The 17,641-nt window shown below is 45.2% G+C and overlaps 1 protein-coding gene across 3 annotated transcripts in view; it reads left to right on the forward strand.

Moving 5' to 3' along the window:
* The window catches only part of WNT3A (Wnt family member 3A), a 130,690-nt gene that overhangs the window by 55,968 nt on the left and 57,081 nt on the right, over window positions 1–17,641 (forward strand). Inside the window, exon 1 of one of the 3 annotated variants that reach the window (XM_044295135.1) lies at window positions 12,951–13,067. The exons of the other annotated variants lie outside the window; for them this stretch is intronic. The gene's annotated coding sequence lies outside the window, so the exon portion shown is untranslated. Of the gene's footprint in view, window positions 1–12,950; window positions 13,068–17,641 lie in introns of those variants that run through there. 3 annotated transcript variants of the gene reach the window in all.

The following is a 17,641-nucleotide window of genomic DNA, read 5'->3' on the forward strand; positions in this document are numbered from 1 at the left end:
AGCATTTCACTTGCTTAGGACAAAACTGAAGGGAAAATGCCCCAAGAACAAGCAGGAGCTGAAGACAGTTGCAGTAGAGGCCGGGCAGAGCATCACCAGGGATGAGACCAGCGTCTGGTGATGTCTATGCGTTCCAGACTTCAGGCTGTAATTGACGGCAAAGGATTTGCAACCAAGTATTAAAAAGTGAAAGTTTGATTTATGATTATTATTTTGTCCCATTACTTTTGGTCTCTTAGAAAGTGGGAGGCACATAGACAGTCCTGATCAAAAGTTTAAGACCACTTGAAAAATGGCAGAAAATCCTATTTAGCATGGATGGATCTTAACAAGGTTCCAAGTAGAGCTTCAACATGCAACAAGAAGAAATGGGAGGGAGACAAAACATGTTTTGCACATTCAACTTAATGAAAACAACGAATAAACTGAAACAGGCTGTTTTTCAGCTGATCAGGTTTAGGCCCACACCTCCCCAAAAAAAACTAAACCCCCCCAAAACAGAAATCCAACCTCCAAACATGACCTCAGTAATGAGTAGCTCCGCCGTTATTGTTTCGGCATGCTTGATGCAAGCGTTTCCATGAGGTGAGTGGGAATATTTCTCCAAGTGGTGAAGACGGCCGCACGAAGGCCATCTACTGTCTGGAACTGTTGTCCATTGTTGTAACCTTCCCTTGCCATCCATCCCCAAAGGTTCTCAATTGGATTTAGATCAGGGGAACCCGCAGGATGGGCCAAAAGAGTGATGTTATTCTCCTGGAGGAAGTCCCTTGTCCTGCGGGCATTGTGTACTGTAGCGTTGTCCTGTTACCACACAGACGAGGGCCTCAGTCAGGAGGAATGCTCTCTGCAACATCTGGACATAGCCAGCGGCCGTTTGACGCCCCTGCACTTCCTGAAGCTCCACTGAAGCAAAAAGCACCCCAGACCATTATGGCGCCCCCTCCACTGTGGCGCGTAGAAAACATCTCAGGTGGGATCTGCTTGTCATGCCAGTAACGTTGGAAACCATCAGGACCATCAAGGTAAAAAAAATTCTCAGCAGAGAATAAAACTTTCTCCACCTTTGAATGTCCCATGTTTGGTGCAGTTCTGTGGCGTTCAAGGAGACGAGGTCTTTGAAGACGTTTTTTGTTTTTGAAGCCCTTCAGTCTCAGATGCCGTCTGATGGTTATGGGGCTGCAGTCAGCACCAGTAAGGACCCTAATTTGGGTCGAGGATCGTCAAGTGTCTTGACAGACGGCCAATTGGATCCTCCGGCTCAGTGCTGATGACATTTTTTGGGTCTTCCACTTGACTTTTTTGTTCCATTACCCTCAGGATCATTTAAGAAATTCCAAATGACTGTCTTACTGCGTCCCCCCTCAGCAGCGATGGCGCGCTGTGAGAGACCCTGCTTATGCAGTTCAACAACCCGACCACGTTCAAAAAGGGAGAGTTTTTTGCCTTTGCCATCACAACGTGTGACTACCTGACAGACAATGACAAGGAATCCACATCTTTGCACAGATTTGGCCTTTTAAAGGCACGTGGTCCTAAACTTTGGATCAAATGAAAAACAGCCTGTTTCAGTTTAATCGTTGTTTTCATTAAATTGAATGCTCAAAAAAACAATTGTCTCCCTCCCATCTCTTCTTGTTGCAGGTTGAAGCTCCACTTGGAACCTTGTTAAGATCCAACAATGTAAAATATGATTTTTTGCCATTTTTCAAGTGGTCTTAAACTTTTGATCAGGAAGGTTCAAACTGCTGTAATTCCTGCACCGTTCACCGGATTTGGATGTAAATCCCCTCAGATTACAGCTGACAGTCTGCAGGTAAAGCTGACAGTCTGCAGGTAGAGCTGACAGTCTGCAGGTAAAGCTGACAGTCTGCAGGTAAAGCTGACAGTCTGTAGGTAAAGCTGACAGTCTGCAGGTAAAGCTGACAGTCTGCAGGTAAAGCTGACAGTCTGCGGGTAAAGCTGACAGTCTGCAGGTAAAGCTGACAGTCTGCAGGTAAAGCTGACAGTCTGCGGGTAAAGCTGACAGTCTGCAGGTAAAGCTGACGGTCTGCAGGTAAAGCTGACAGTCCGCAGGTAAAGCTGACAGTCTGCAGGTAAAGCTGACAGTCTGTAGGTAAAGCTGACAGTCTGCAGGTAAAGCTGACAGTCTGCAGGTAGAGCTGACAGTCTGCAGGTAAAGCTGACAGTCTGCAGGTAAAGCTGACAGTCTGCGGGTAAAGCTGACAGTCTGTAGGTAAAGCTGACAGTCTGCAGGTAAAGCTGACAGTCTGCAGGTAAAGCTGACAGTCTGCAGGTAAAGCTGACGGTCTGCAGGTAAAGCTGACAGTCTGCAGGTAAAGCTGACAGTCTGCAGGTAAAGCTGACGGTCTGCAGGTAAAGCTGACTGTCTGCAGGTAAAGCTGACAGTCTGCAGGTAAAGCTGACAGTCTGCGGGTAAAGCCGACAGTCTGCAGGTAAAGCCGACAGTCTGCAGGTAAAGCCGACAGTCTGCAGGTAAAGCCGACAGTCTGCAGGTAAAGCTGACAGTCTGCAGGTAAAGCCGACAGTCTGCAGGTAAAGCCGACAGTCTGCAGGTACAGCTGACAGTCTGCAGGTAAAGCTGACAGTCTGCAGGTAAAGCTGACGGTCTGCAGGTAAAGCTGACGGTCTGCGGGTAAAGCTGACGGTCTGCGGGTAAAGCTGACGGTCTGCGGGTAAAGCTGACAGTCTGCGGGTAAAGCACATCTTGTCTGTTTCATTTCCAATCGATCATGTGTCAATGTCCCAATATTTATGGACCTGACTGTACATAGTGTATGATGTATGTAATGTATGATGTACATAGTGTATGATGTATGTAATGTATGATGTACATAGTGTATGATGTATGTAATGTATGATGTACATAGTGAATGATGTGTAGTGTATAATGTACATACAATGTGTGTGATGTACGATGTGCGGCCCCCTCCCTCCAGACGTCTTGTACTAGTAATTTGTAGCGGTATTAATTCTGCATTGTTTGGCGGGAGGCAGGAGACTGACACCAGGTAAATGTTTCCTTGTTTCAGAGGAATTTTCCTAATCTGTTGTCACTGACGTTGGGAGTGCCTGTGCGGGCTGTGATGATGATGGGAGTCTTCAATGATGAGGCTGCACAAGGCGGCTCCAATGTTCCTGTAGTGGGACCATACTGATGTAGCCGGCCTGGTGATGGCGCAGCGTGGCAGAAATACCTGTGACTTTTACAGCCTAGAAGGCAAACGGCCCACAGAAGCTTGGCACCAGCACAGGGCGAGGTGGGGGTCATCTGTCAGGGGTCCCCTGCCTTGTACTGTCAGATAGAAGATCAGTGCAAGGAGGACTCCATGAGAGGAGCAGGAAGTCGAGAAGAAGTAACTGTGTGGCACTGGCAGAGCACGCTGAGGGTAGTAGTCCGTTCTCAGATCCTGCACCTGAAGGGATTTGTCTCGCTGATGGAAGGTTTAACCCTTTGTTGTTGTGTTTCCAGTTCTGCCATATAGTGAGAATTATGATCATCTGTGAGTAGTGAGTTGTAGACTGTGAGGTGCCACCATGGAGGACACAGAGGAACAATACGCTCTCCTGAAGTCCTCTGTGCTGCTGGGGTCCCTGCTCCATCCACTGTGTAACTCTCATCCTGAGACTCCACACTCCTCTCCTGAAATACTCTGTGTTGCTGGAGATCCTGATCTTTTCCTGTGTAACTCTTGTCTGAAATACTCTGTGCTGCCATAGGCTTGTGTATTCTGCCATCTAATGCCTGGTCCAGCACGTGCATGCTTTCCTTCTGGTGTCTGGGATGTCAGGGAGTGGTATATATGTATATGACTCGCGGCTTGCACAGAGATGAGCCATCAGCCAATGATTGATGAGATGGTGAGCGGGGAGCTGCGTACCTGAATGGTGTCCCCGGGCCCCTGATCACAGAGAAGGACAGGCTCTCTCTCCGCGTTTATTCACGATGGGATTTTTGGCCCAATTTCAGACATAACCTGAATCTTGTGTGAATATATCCCAACAGACTCTGTGTCTGAATTCCTCACCACTTTCAAGATCTCTGCTTTCTGTCATTGACTGGGAACATTCTTGTTTACATACAACTTGCACTAGTCCTGGTCACAGAACTGAGGGCTTCTTATAAAGTTAGACACATAGAAATCACACTGATCTATATGTCAGACTTACGATGACATCATATTTACTATTCTGTATATATATATATGATATCAAATCTCCAAAAATATTCCACTCTGCGATATACGATGACATCAGACCTTTATTTACCTTATACAGCCGTACCTTCTCTTTAGGGTATTGTTCCACAGTAACAGTAAATAAGGCTGAAAAAAGACATTTGTCCATCCAGTTCGGCCTCTCATCCTGCAAGATGATCCAGAGGAAGGCAAAAATCCCCTGTGAGGTAGAAGCCAATTTTCCCCACTTTAGGGGAATAAAAAAATCAGACATCAGAATAACTCCCTGGATCAACGACCCCTCTCTAGTAGCTATAGCCTGTAATATTATTACACTCCAGAAATACATCCAGGCCCCTCCTGAACTCCTTTATTGTACTCATCATCACCACCTCCTCAGGCAGAGAGCTCCATAGTCTCACTGCTCTTACCGTAAAGAGTCCATAGTCTCACTGCTCTTACAGTATAGAGTCCATAGTCTCACTGCTCTTACAGTACAGAGTCCATAGTCTCACTGCTCTTACCGTAAAGAGTCCATAGTCTCACTGCTCTTACCGTACAGAGTCCATAGTCTCACTGCTCTTACAGTATAGAGTCCATAGTCTCACTGCTCTTACAGTATAGAGTCCATAGTCTCACTGCTCTTACCGTAAAGAGTCCATAGTCTCACTGCTCTTACAGTAAAGAGTCCATAGTCTCACTGCTCTTACAGTAAAGAGTCCATAGTCTCACTGCTCTTACAGTAAAGAGTCCATAGTCTCACTGCTCTTACAGTATAGAGTCCATAGTCTCACTGCTCTTACAGTAAAGAGTCCATAGTCTCACCGCTCTTACAGTATAGAGTCCATAGTCTCACTGCTCTTACAGTAAAGAGTCCATAGTCTCACTGCTCTTACCGTAAAGAGTCCATAGTCTCACTGCTCTTACAGTAAAGAGTCCATAGTCTCACTGCTCTTACAGTATAGAGTCCATAGTCTCACTGCTCTTACAGTATAGAGTCCATAGTCTCACCGCTCTTACAGTATAGAGTCCATAGTCTCACTGCTCTTACCGTAAAGAGTCCATAGTCTCACTGCTCTTACAGTAAAGAGTCCATAGTCTCACTGCTCTTACAGTAAAGAGTCCATAGTCTCACTGCTCTTACAGTAAAGAGTCCATAGTCTCACTGCTCTTACAGTAAAGAGTCCATAGTCTCACTGCTCCTACAGTATAGAGTCCATAGTCTCACTGCTCTTACAGTAAAGAGTCCATAGTCTCACTGCTCTTACAGTATAGAGTCCACAGTCTCACTGCTCTTACAGTATAGAGTCCATAGTCTCACTGCTCTTACAGTATAGAGTCCATAGTCTCACTGCTCTTACAGTATAGAGTCCATAGTCTCACTGCTCTTACAGTAAAGAGTCCATAGTCTCACTGCTCTTACAGTAAGAGTCCATAGTCTCACTGCTCTTACAGTATAGAGTCCATAGTCTCACTGCTCTTACCGTAAAGAGTCCATAGTCTCACTGCTCTTACAGTAAAGAGTCCATAGTCTCACTGCTCTTACAGTAAAGAGTCCATAGTCTCACTGCTCTTACAGTAAAGAGTCCATAGTCTCACTGCTCTTACAGTAAAGAGTCCATAGTCTCACTGCTCTTACAGTATAGAGTCCATAGTCTCACTGCTCTTACAGTATAGAGTCCATAGTGTCACTGCTCTTACAGTATAGAGTCCATAGTCTCACCGCTCTTACAGTAAAGAGTCCATAGTCTCACTGCTCTTACAGTAAAGAGTCCATAGTCTCACTGCTCTTACAGTAAAGAGTCCATAGTCTCACTGCTCTTACAGTAAAGAGTCCATAGTCTCACTGCTCTTACAGTAAAGAGTCCATAGTCTCACTGCTCTTACAGTATAGAGTCCACAGTCTCACTGCTCTTACAGTATAGAGTCGATGCTCTACAGTATAGAGTCCATAGTTCACTGCTCTTACAGTAAAGAGTCCATAGTTCACTGCTCTTTACAGTATAGAGTCCCAGTCTCACTGCTCTTACAGTAAAGAGTCCATAGTCTCACTGCTCTTACAGTAAAGAGTCCATAGTCTCACTGCTCTTACAGTAAGAGTCCACTAGTCTCACTGCTCTTACAGTATAGAGTCCATAGTCTCACTGCTCTTACAGTATAGAGTCCACAGTCTCACTGCTCTTACAGTATAGAGTCCATAGTCTCACTGCTCTTACAGTAATAGAGTCCATAGTCTCACTGCTCTTACAGTATAGAGTCCATAGTCTCACTGCTCTTACCAGTATAGAGTCCATAGTCTCACTGCTCTTACAGTAAGAGTCCATAGTCTCACTGCTCTTACAGTATAAGAGTCCATAGTCTCACTGCTCTTACCAGTAAAGAGTCCATAGTCTCACTGCTCTTACAGTATAGAGTCCATAGTCTCACTGCTCTTACAGTAATAGAGTCCCACTAGTCTCACTGCTCTTACAGTATAAGTCCATAGTCTCACTGCTCTTACAGTACAGAGTCCATAGTGTCACTGCTCTTACAGTATAGAAGTCCATAGTCTCACTGCTCTTACAGTAAAGAGTCCATAGTCTCACTGCTCTTACAGTAAAGAGTCCATAGTCTCACTGCTTTACAGTATAGAGTCCACAGTCTCACTGCTCTTACAGTATAGAGTCCATAGTCTCACTGCTCTTACAGTATAGAGTCCCACAGTCTCACTGCTCTTACAGTATAGAGTCCACAGTCTCACTGCTCTTACAGTATAGAGGTCCATAGTCTCACTGCTCTTACAGTAAGAGTCCATAGTCTCACTGCTCTTACAGTAAAGAGTCCATAGTCTCACTGCTCTTACAGTATAGAGTCCATAGTCTCACTGCTCTTACAGTATAGAGTCCACAGTCTCACTGCTCTTACAGTATAGAGTCCATAGTCTCACTGCTCTTACAGTAAAAAGTCCATAGTCTCACTGCTCTTACAGTATAGAGTCCATAGTCTCACTGCTCTTACAGTAAAGAGTCCATAGTCTCACTGCTCTTACAGTACAGAGTCCACAGTCTCACTGCTTACAGTATAGAGTCTATAGTCTCACTGCTCTTACAGTATAGAGTCCATAGTCTCACTGCTCTTACAGTACAGAGTCCATAGTCTCACTGCTCTTACAGTACAGAGTCCATAGTCTCACTGCTCTTACAGTATAGAGTCCATAGTCTCACTGCTCTTACAGTATAGAGTCCACAGTCTCACTGCTCTTACAGTAAAAAGTCCATAGTCTCACTGCTCTTACAGTAAAGAGTCCACAGTCTCACTGCTCTTACAGTAAAGAGTCCATAGTCTCACTGCTCTTACAGTAAAGAGTCCATAGTCTCACTGCTCTTACAGTAAAGAGTCCATAGTCTCACTGCTCTTACAGTAAAGAGTCCATAGTCTCACTGCTCTTACAGTAAAGAGTCCATAGTCTCACTGCTCTTACAGTACAGAGTCCATAGTCTCATTGCTCTTACAGTATAGAATCCATAGTCTCACCGCTCTTACAGTAAAGAGTCCATAGTCTCACTGCTCTTACAGTATAGAGTCCATAGTCTCACTGCTCTTACAGTAAAGAATCCCCTTCTATGTTTGTCTACAAATCTTCTTTCCTCCAGACGCAGAGGATGTCCCCTCGTCACAGTCACAGTCCTGGGAATAAATAGATGATAGGAGTGATCTCTGTACTGACCCCTGATATATTTATACATAGTATTTAGATCTCCCCTCAGTCGTCTTTTTTCTAAAGTGAATAACTAATTAATACCTAATTTTGATAATCTTTCAGGGTCCTGTAGTTGCCCCATTCCAGTTATTACTTTAGTTGCCCTCCTCTGGACCCTCTCCAGCTCTGCTATGTCTGCCTTGTTCACAGGAGCCCAGAACTGTACACAGTCCTCCATGTGTGGTCTGACTAGTGATGTGTAAAGTGGTAGGACTATGTTCTCGACACGGGCATCTATGCCCCTTCTGATGCAACCCATTATCTTATTGGCCTTGGCAGCAGCTGCCTGACACTGGTTTTTGCAGCTTAGTTTGCTGTTTTTTAAAATTCCTAGATCCTTTTCCATGTCAGTGTTACCCAGTGTTTTACCATTTAGTATGTACGGGTGACTTGCATTATTCCTTCCCATGTGCATAACTTTACATTTGTCAGTGTTAAACCTCATCTGCCAGTTATCTGCCCAAGCCTCCAATCTATCCAGATCCCTCTGTAGTAGTATACTGTCCTCTGTAGTATATATACAGTATACTGCCCTCTGTAGTGTATATACAATATACTGTCCTCTGTAGTATATATACAGTATACTGTCCTCTGTAGTATATATACAGTATACTGTCCTCTGTAGTATATATATACAGTATACTGTCCTCTGTAGTATATATACAGTATACTGTCCTCTGTAGTATATATATACAGTATACTGTCCTCTGTAGTATATATACAGTATACTGTCCTCTGTAGTGTATATACAGTATACTGTCCTCTGTAGTATATATATACAGTATACTGTCATCTGTAGTATATATACAGTATACTGTCCTCTGTAGTATATATACAGTATACTGTCCTCTGTAATATATATACAGTATACTGTCTTCTGTAGTATATATACAGTATACTGTCCTCTGTAGTATATATATATAGTATACTGTCCTCTGTAGTGTATATATATAGTATACTGTCCTCTGTAGTATATATACAGTATACTGTCCTCTGTAGTATATATACCGTATACTGTCCTCTGTAGTATATATACAGTATACCGTCCTCTTCAATGTTAATTACTTTACACAGTTTAGTGTCATCTGCGAAAATGTATACTTTACTGTGCAAGCCTTCTACAAGATCATTAATAAATATATTGAAGAGAATAGGGCCCAATACTGACCCCTGAGGTAACCCACTAGTGACAGTGACCCCTCCAGTACTGACCCCTGTGGTACCCCACTAGTGACAGTGACCCCTCCAGTACTGACCCCTGAGGTACCCCACTAGTGACAGTGACCCCTCCAGTACTGACCCCTGAGGTACCCCACTAGTGACAGTGACCCCCCCTAATTCTGACCCCTGAGGTACCCCACTAGTGACAGTGACCCCTCCAGTACTGACCCCTGAGGTACTCCACTAGTGACAGTGACCCCTCCAATACTGACCCCTGAGGTACCCCACTAGTGACAGTGACCCCTCCAGTACTGACCCCTGTGGTACCCCACTAGTGACAGTGACCCCTCCAGTACTGACCCCTGAGGTACCCCACTAGTGACAGTGACCCCTCCAGTACTGACCCCTGAGGTACCCCACTAGTGACAGTGACCCCCCCTAATTCTGACCCCTGAGGTACCCCACTAGTGACAGTGACCCCTCCAGTACTGACCCCTGAGGTACTCCACTAGTGACAGTGACCCCTCCAGTACTGACCCCTGAGGTACCCCACTAGTGACAGTGACCCCCCCTAATTCTGACCCCTGAGGTACCCCACTAGTGACAGTGACCCCTCCAGTACTGACCCCTGAGGTACTCCACTAGTGACAGTGACCCCTCCAATACTGACCCCTGAGGTACCCCACTAATGACAGTGACCCCTCCAGTACTGACCCCTGAGGTACCCCACTAGTGGCAGTGACCCCTCCAGTACTGACCCCTGAGGTACCCCACTAGTGACAGTGACCCAATCTGAGTGTGTACCGTTAATAACCACCCTCTGTTTTCTATCCCTCAGCCAGTTACTTACCCACTTACAGACGTTTTCTCCCAGTCCGAGCATTCTCATTTTATATACTAACCTTTTATGTGGTACAGTGTCAAATGCTTTGGAGAAGTCCAGATACACGACATCCATTGATTCGCCGCTGTCAAGTCTAGAACTTACCTCCTCATAGAAACTGGTTAAATTAGTCTGACATGACCGATCCCTCATGAAGCCATGCTGATATGGCGTTATTTGCTTATTTCCGTTAAGATGCTCTAACATAGCATCCCTCAGAAAACCTTCAAACAGTTTACCCACAACAGATGTTAAACTTACCGGCCTATAGTTTCCAGGCTCTGTTTTTGGACCCTTTTTGAATATTGGCACCACATTTGCCATGCGCCAATCCTGTGGGACATTCCCTGTCAGTATAGAATCTGCAAATATCAGAAATGAGGGTCTGGCTATGACATTACTTAATTCCCTTAGGATACGGGGGTGTATGCCATCTGGTCCTGGCGATTTGTCTAGTTTAATCTCTTTAAGTCGCTGATGTGCTTCTTCCTGGGTCACACAGGACACTTTTAATGGGGATTTTTTTTTTACATTCGGCATGTCATCTGACAGTTTATTTTCCTTAGTGAATACATTGGAGAAAAAAATATTTAACAGCTTTGCTTTCTCCTCGTCGCTCTCTGTGACTCCCCCCTCATTACTCTGTAGAGGGCCGACACCTTCAGATTTATACTTTTTAACATTTATATAATTGAAGAACATTTTAGGGTTAGTTTTACTCTCTTTGGCAATTAATCTCTCGGTCTCTAGTTTGGCCGCTTTTATTTGTTTTTTACATGTTCTATTTTTTTCCTTATGGTTTTTTAGTGCTTCCGTGCTACCCTCCTGTTTTAGTGTTTTATATGCTTTCTTTTTGTCATTTATTGCTTTCTTTACAGTTCTGTTTATCCACATTGGTTCCTTTTTGTTCCTTAACCTTTTATTCCCATACGGTATGTACCTCTCACAATGAGATTTTAGGATGCTTTCAAAGATATCCCATTTTGTGGCTGTATTTTTATTTGTGAGGACTTTGTCCCAGTTAGTTTGGCCTATGGCCTCTCTTAGTCGGCTAAATTTAGCTTTTTTGAAGTTTGGTATTTTTGTTCCTCCCTGTAGAAACGCTCTTTTGAAGGATAATTGGAAGGTTATTACTTTCTGGTCACTATTTCCCAGGTGTCCGCCGACCTGCACGTCTGTTGTTCTGTCAGGCCTAGTGGTTAGTACTGGGTCCAGTATGGCCGTCCCTCTAGTCGGGTCCTGAACCAGTTGGGAGAGGTAATTGTCTTTGGTTATTGCCAAGAACCTGTTTCCTTTATGAGATGTACAGGTCCCAGTTTCCCAGTCTATATCTGTGGAGTTCCCCCATAATAACCACCTCATTATGATTTGCCGCCTCGTCTGTCTCATTTAGTAGTAGATTTTCTGTGGACTCCGGTATATTAGGTGGCTTATAGTAAACTCCTATTAGTAATTTATTATTGTTTTTAGCTCCATGTATCTCTACCCACACTGACTCCACATGTCCATGTCCCTCACTTATATCTTCACGGAGTGTGGGCTTTAGACAAGACTTTATATAAAGGCAGACCCCTCCCCCTCTCCGGTTTTGATGATTCTTTCTAAACAGGCTGTAACCCTGTACATTAACTGCCCAGTCATAGCTATCATCTAGCCGTGTCTCAGTTATTCCCCCTGTCATAGCGATCATCCAGCCATGTCTCAGTTATTCCCACTATGTCATAGTCCTCCTCACAGTAGGGTTGCCATACCTTCTCTTTAGGGTATTGTTCCACAGTAGGGTTGCCATACCTTTTCTTTAGGGTATTGTTCCACAGTAGGGTTGCCGTACCTTCTCTTTAGGGTATTGTTCCACAGTAGGGTTGCCGTACCTTCTCTTTAGGGTATTGTTCCACAGTAGGTTTGCCCTACCTTATCTTTAGGGTATTGTTCCACAGTAGGGTTGCTGTACCTTATCTTTAGGGTATTGTTCCACAGTAGGGTTGCCGTACCTTATCTTTAGGGTATTGTTCCACAGTAGGGTTGCTGTACCTTCTCTTTAGGGCAGAGATGGCCGACTTATGCCTCTCCAGCTGTTGCAGAACTATAACTCCCAGTATGTTTTCCAACAGCTGGAAAGCAGCTGCAGGTTGGCCAGCCCTGCTTTAGGGTATTGTTCCACAGTAGGGTTGCCGTACCTTCTCTTTTGGGTATTGTTCCACAGTAGGGTTGCCATACCTTCTCTTTAGGGTATTGTTCCACAGTAGGGTTGCCGTACCTTATCTTTAGGGTAATGTTCCACAGTAGGGTTGCTGTACCTTCTCTTTAGGGCAGGGATGGCCGACCTGTGGCTCTCCAGCTGTTGCAGAACTACAACTCCCAGTATGTCCAGTCTGCCTTCAGCTATCAGCCTACAGCAGGGCATGGTGGGAGTTGTAGTTTTACAACAGCTGGAGAGCTGCAGGTTGGCCAGCCCTGCTTTAGGGTATTGTTCCACAGTAGGGTTGCCCATGCCACTGATTTTGCCCAAGATTAGTTAATTGTTTCTGGAGGTGTGCCCTCTAATGAAGACTTTGTGGGATAGCCCCATTGACTGCTCTAGATACTGAGTAGATCTTCTACACCACCATTACATCTCTCATCTGTCTTCCAAATAAAATGAACAATGGGATTTCTACTGGAGAAGATCAGTCACATCCAGAAATCATGGTAATAGTTGACATGTCGGAAGCTTCCACCACCTTGTCCTTTGCAGCACATTGTCTCTGAAGGATACAAGACCTTGATGTGAACTCCTGTATTTATTAAATGTTCCGGGGAAGAGGAAAATAATCCGGACAATCGTACATTGTAACAACTTGTTTACCCTGCGCGGGAACATCAGTGCTCAGCGGCAGGATAAGCATTTAATACGATCAGCATTTCTGTAGATGGTTCTCTTGGAATGATGGATGATGGTCTTAAGCCTCAGAGATCTTCTCCTGTACAAATCAATTTCATCCTCTAAGAGTTACGACAATTACAGAATTATCTGAGGGAATTGCAGGTGACGGTAGATCAAAGCCACAAGGAATTCACAGCGAGTGGGAGGAAATCATCCCATAAGGTAGGGTGCTCGACTCTCCACAGATGTTCAAGCCCTGTGGATACTCAACTGATGCCTTGTAATTGGCTATGGAGGGTCTGCAGACAATGGTGGGGACTCACCTCCACATGTCTGCTCTCACACAGGGCTACAACTAAAAGAGTGGAGAACCTTACAACAAATGAAACAATACTGTCTACAAACCAAAAAAGCCCAGTCACCATAACACCCTGCTTGTTCAGCATCTGCACAGGGATGGCTGTGGTGGTTTGCACTATGGGAGGTGCCATTATCCCACATTCTGTAATCATCTGATGCAGGAAGAACTAACACCTTATCCATAAAAAGGGCTCAGCTAAGATGATACAAAGCATCTGTCCACAGGCTGCTTACTGTAACAAACTGCAGAATAGTGAGTGCAGCTCTGGAGTATAATGCAGGATGTAACTCAGAATCAGTACAGGATAAGTGATGTATGTACACAGTGACTGCACCAGCAGAATAGTGAGTGCAGCTCTGGAGTATAATACAGGATCTAACTCAGGATCAGTACAGGATAAGTAATGTATGTACACAGTGACTGCACCAGCAGAATAGTGAGTACAGCTCTGGAGTATAATACAGGATGTAACTCAGGATCAGTGCAGGATAAGTAATGTATGTACACAGTGACTGCACCAGCAGAATAGTGAGTGCAGCTCTGGAGTATAATACAGGATGTAACTCAGGATCAGTACAGGATAAGTAATGTATGTACACAGTGACTGCACCAGCAGAATAGTGAGTGCAGCTCTGGAGTATGATACAGGATGTAACTCAGGATCAGTACAGGATCAGTAATGTGTGTACACAGTGACTGCACCAGCAGAATAGTGAGTGCAGCTCTGGAGTATAATACAGGATGTAACTCAGGATCAGTACAGTATAAGTAATCTATGTACACAGTGACTGCACCAGCAGAATAGTGAGTGCAGCTCTGGAGTATGATACAGGATGTAACTCAGGATCAGTACAGGATAAGTAATGTATGTACACAGTGACTGCACCAGCAGAATAGTGAGTGCAGCTCTGGAGTATAATACAGGAGGTAACTCAGAATCAGTACAGGATAAGTAATGTATGTACACAGTGACTGCACCAGCAGAATAGTGAGTGCAGCTCTGGAGTATAATACAGGCTGTAACTCAGGGTCAGTACAGGATAAGTGATGTATGTACACAGTGACTCCACCAGCAGAATAGTGAGTGCAGCTCTGGAGTATAATACAGGAGGTAACTCAGAATCAGTACAGGATAAGTGATGTATGTACACAGTAACTGCACCAGCAGAATAGTGAGTGCAGCTCTGGAGTATAATACAGGATGTAACTCAGGATCAGTACAGGATAAGTAATGTATGTACACAGTGACTGCACCAGCAGAATAGCGAGTGCAGCTCTGGAGTATAATACAGGATAAGTAATGTATGTACACAGTGACTGCACCAGCAGAATAGTGAGTGCAGCTCTGGAGTATAATACAGGATGTAACTCAGGATCAGTACAGGATAAGTAATGTATGTACACAGTGACTCCACCAGCAGAATAGTGAGTGCAGCTCTGGAGTATAATGCAGGATGTAACTCAGAATCAGTACAGGATAAGTAATGTAATGTATGTACACAGTGACTGCACCAGCAGAATAGTGAGTGCAGCTCTGGAGGATAATACAGGATGTAACTCAGGATCAGTACAGGATAAGTAATGTATGTGCACAGTAACTGCACCAGCAGAATAGTGAGTGCAGCTCTGGAGTATAATACAGGATGTAACTCAGGATCAGTACAGGATAAGTAATGTATGTACACAGTGACTGCACCAGCAGAATAGTGAGTGCAGCTCTGGAGTATAATACAGGATGTAACTCAGGATCAGTACAACATAAGTGATGTATGTACACAGTGACTGCACCAGCAGAATAGTGAGTGCAGCTCTGGAGAATAATACAGGATGTAACTCAGGATCAGTACAGGATAAGTAATGTATGTGCACAGTGACTGCACCAGCAGAATAGTGAGTGCAGCTCTGGAGTATAATACAGCATGTAACTCAGGATCAGTACAGGGTAAGTAATGTATGAACACAGGGACTCCACCAGGAGAATAGTGAGTGCAGCTCTGGAGTATAATACAGCATGTAACTCAGGATCAGTACAGGATAAGTAATGTATGTACACAGTGACTGCACCAGCAGAATAGTGAGTGCAGCTCTGGAGTATAATACAGGATGTAACTCAGGATCAGTACAGGATAAGTAATGTATGTACACAGTGACTGCACCAGCAGAATAGTGAGTGCAGCTCTGGAGTATAATACAGGATGCAACTCAGGATCAGTACAGGATAAGTAATGTATGTGCACAGTGACTGCACCGGCAGAATAGTGAGTGCAGCTCTGGAGTATAATACAGGATGTAACTCAGGATCAGTACAGGATAAGTAATGTATGTGCACAGTAACTGCACCAGCAGAATAGTGAGTGCAGCTCTGGAGTATAATACAGCATGTAACTCAGGATCAGTACAGGATAAGTAATGTATGTACACAGTGACTGCACCAGCAGAATAGTGAGTGCAGCTCTGGAGGATAATACAGGATGTAACTCAGGATCAGTACAGGATAAGTAATGTATGTGCACAGTGACTGCACCAGCAGAATAGTGAGTGCAGCTCTGGAGTATAATACAGGATGTAACTCAGGATCAGTACAGGGTAAGTAATGTATGAACACAGGGACTCCACCAGGAGAATAGTGAGTGCAGCTCTGGAGTATAATACAGGATGTAACTCAGGATCAGTACAGGATAAGTAATGTATGTACACAGTGACTGCACCAGCAGAATAGTGAGTGCAGCTCTGGAGTATAATACAGGGTGTAACTCAGGATCAGTACAGGATAAGTAATGTATGTGCACAGTGACTGCACCGGCAGAATAGTGAGTGCAGCTCTGGAGTATAATACAGGATGTAACTCAGGATCAGTACAGGATAAGTAATGTATGTACACAGTGACTGCACCAGCAGAATAGTGAGTGCAGCTCTGGAGTATAATACAGGATGGGTGAGATAATGTAATTACTGGTCCAGCTGTGTCAGTATTAAGTGTCTGACGAGGTGAGAGGACTGGGAGAAGGGAGGTGAAGCTCTGAACCTGCAGTTCCACAGGAAACAATTATTTCCACAGTTCAGAGCAGGTGTCATTATTGGCTTGTTTGTGGTCAGTTTCACCATTTTCCAGCGGAGGAATATAACGGAGGTGATTTCTGAGGCCACTGGAAGAAAGCTGAGTGAATGGCAAAATGACGAGGACAACTCCATGACTGGTACTTACTTTTTTACACCTTCAGGTTCAGGTGCATTTTGCGAGCTGTGCGGAGTTGTATATATCACAGTTTTGTACACTGTAGCAGACCCTCAGCAGTGTGATCAGGGAACGGTCAGCACAGGATTCCAGACATGCAAGTCGTCATTTTTCCATACGCTGATAACAAGCAAAGATCTTGAAACAGTGAAGCTGTAAAAATACAAAGCCTGTTAGAAAGTCGCAGAAATGTTCATGATACGGAGATGGAGCTTATGTGAGGGCTCCGACCTGTCGCCACGTTTTCTTTCTGTATCCTGACTTCTTCCTCTCGTGGCTGTGAGCTCAGTAACTGCGGCCATTTCTATCAGCCGTGGGGCTATGGTTTAGTCACACAGTCACTCGGGCTCCACAGCAGAGCACAGCCCCGCACCGTTTCCGACCTCCGCTATACGTGGCCCCTACTGCGCGCGCTGTACTGATCGGAGGACCTCACTTCTAGCAGCGGGCACATTTACACCATTTCTATCAGCCGTGGGGCTATGGTTTAGTCCCACAGTCACTCGGGCTCCACAGCAGAGCACAGCCCCTGCACCGTCTCCGACCTCCGCTATACGTGGCCCCTACTGCGCGCGCTGTACTGATCGGAGGACCTCACTTCTAGCAGCGGGCACATTTACACCATTTCTATCAGCCGTGGGGCTATGGTTTAGTCACACAGTCACTCGGGCTCCACAGCAGAGCACAGCCCCGCACCGTCTCCGACCTCCGCTATACGTGGCCCCTACTGCGTGCGCTGTACTGATCGGAGGACCTCACTTCTAGCAGCGGGCACATTTACACCATTTCTATCAGCCGTGGGGCTATGGTTTAGTCACACAGTCACTCGGGCTCCACAGCAGAGCACAGCCCTGCACCGTCTCCGACCTCCGCTATACGTGGCCCCTACTGCGTGCGCTGTACTGATCGGAGGACCTCACTTATAGCAGCGGGCACATTTACTCCATTTCTATCAGCCGTGGGGCTATGGTTTAGTCACACAGTCACTCGGGCTCCACAGCAGAGCACAGCCCCTGCACCGTCTCCGACCTCCACTATACGTGGCCCCTACTGCGTGCGCTGTACTGATCGGAGGACCTCACTTATAGCAGCGGGCACATTTACACCATTTCTATCAGCCGTGGGGCTATGGTTTAGTCACACAGTCACTCGGGCTCCACAGCAGAGCACAGCCCCGCACCGTCTCCGACCTCCGCTATA

The sequence above is a fragment of the Bufo gargarizans genome, chromosome 5 (genome assembly GCF_014858855.1).
Source record: "Bufo gargarizans isolate SCDJY-AF-19 chromosome 5, ASM1485885v1, whole genome shotgun sequence".
NCBI lineage: Eukaryota > Metazoa > Chordata > Amphibia > Anura > Bufonidae > Bufo > Bufo gargarizans.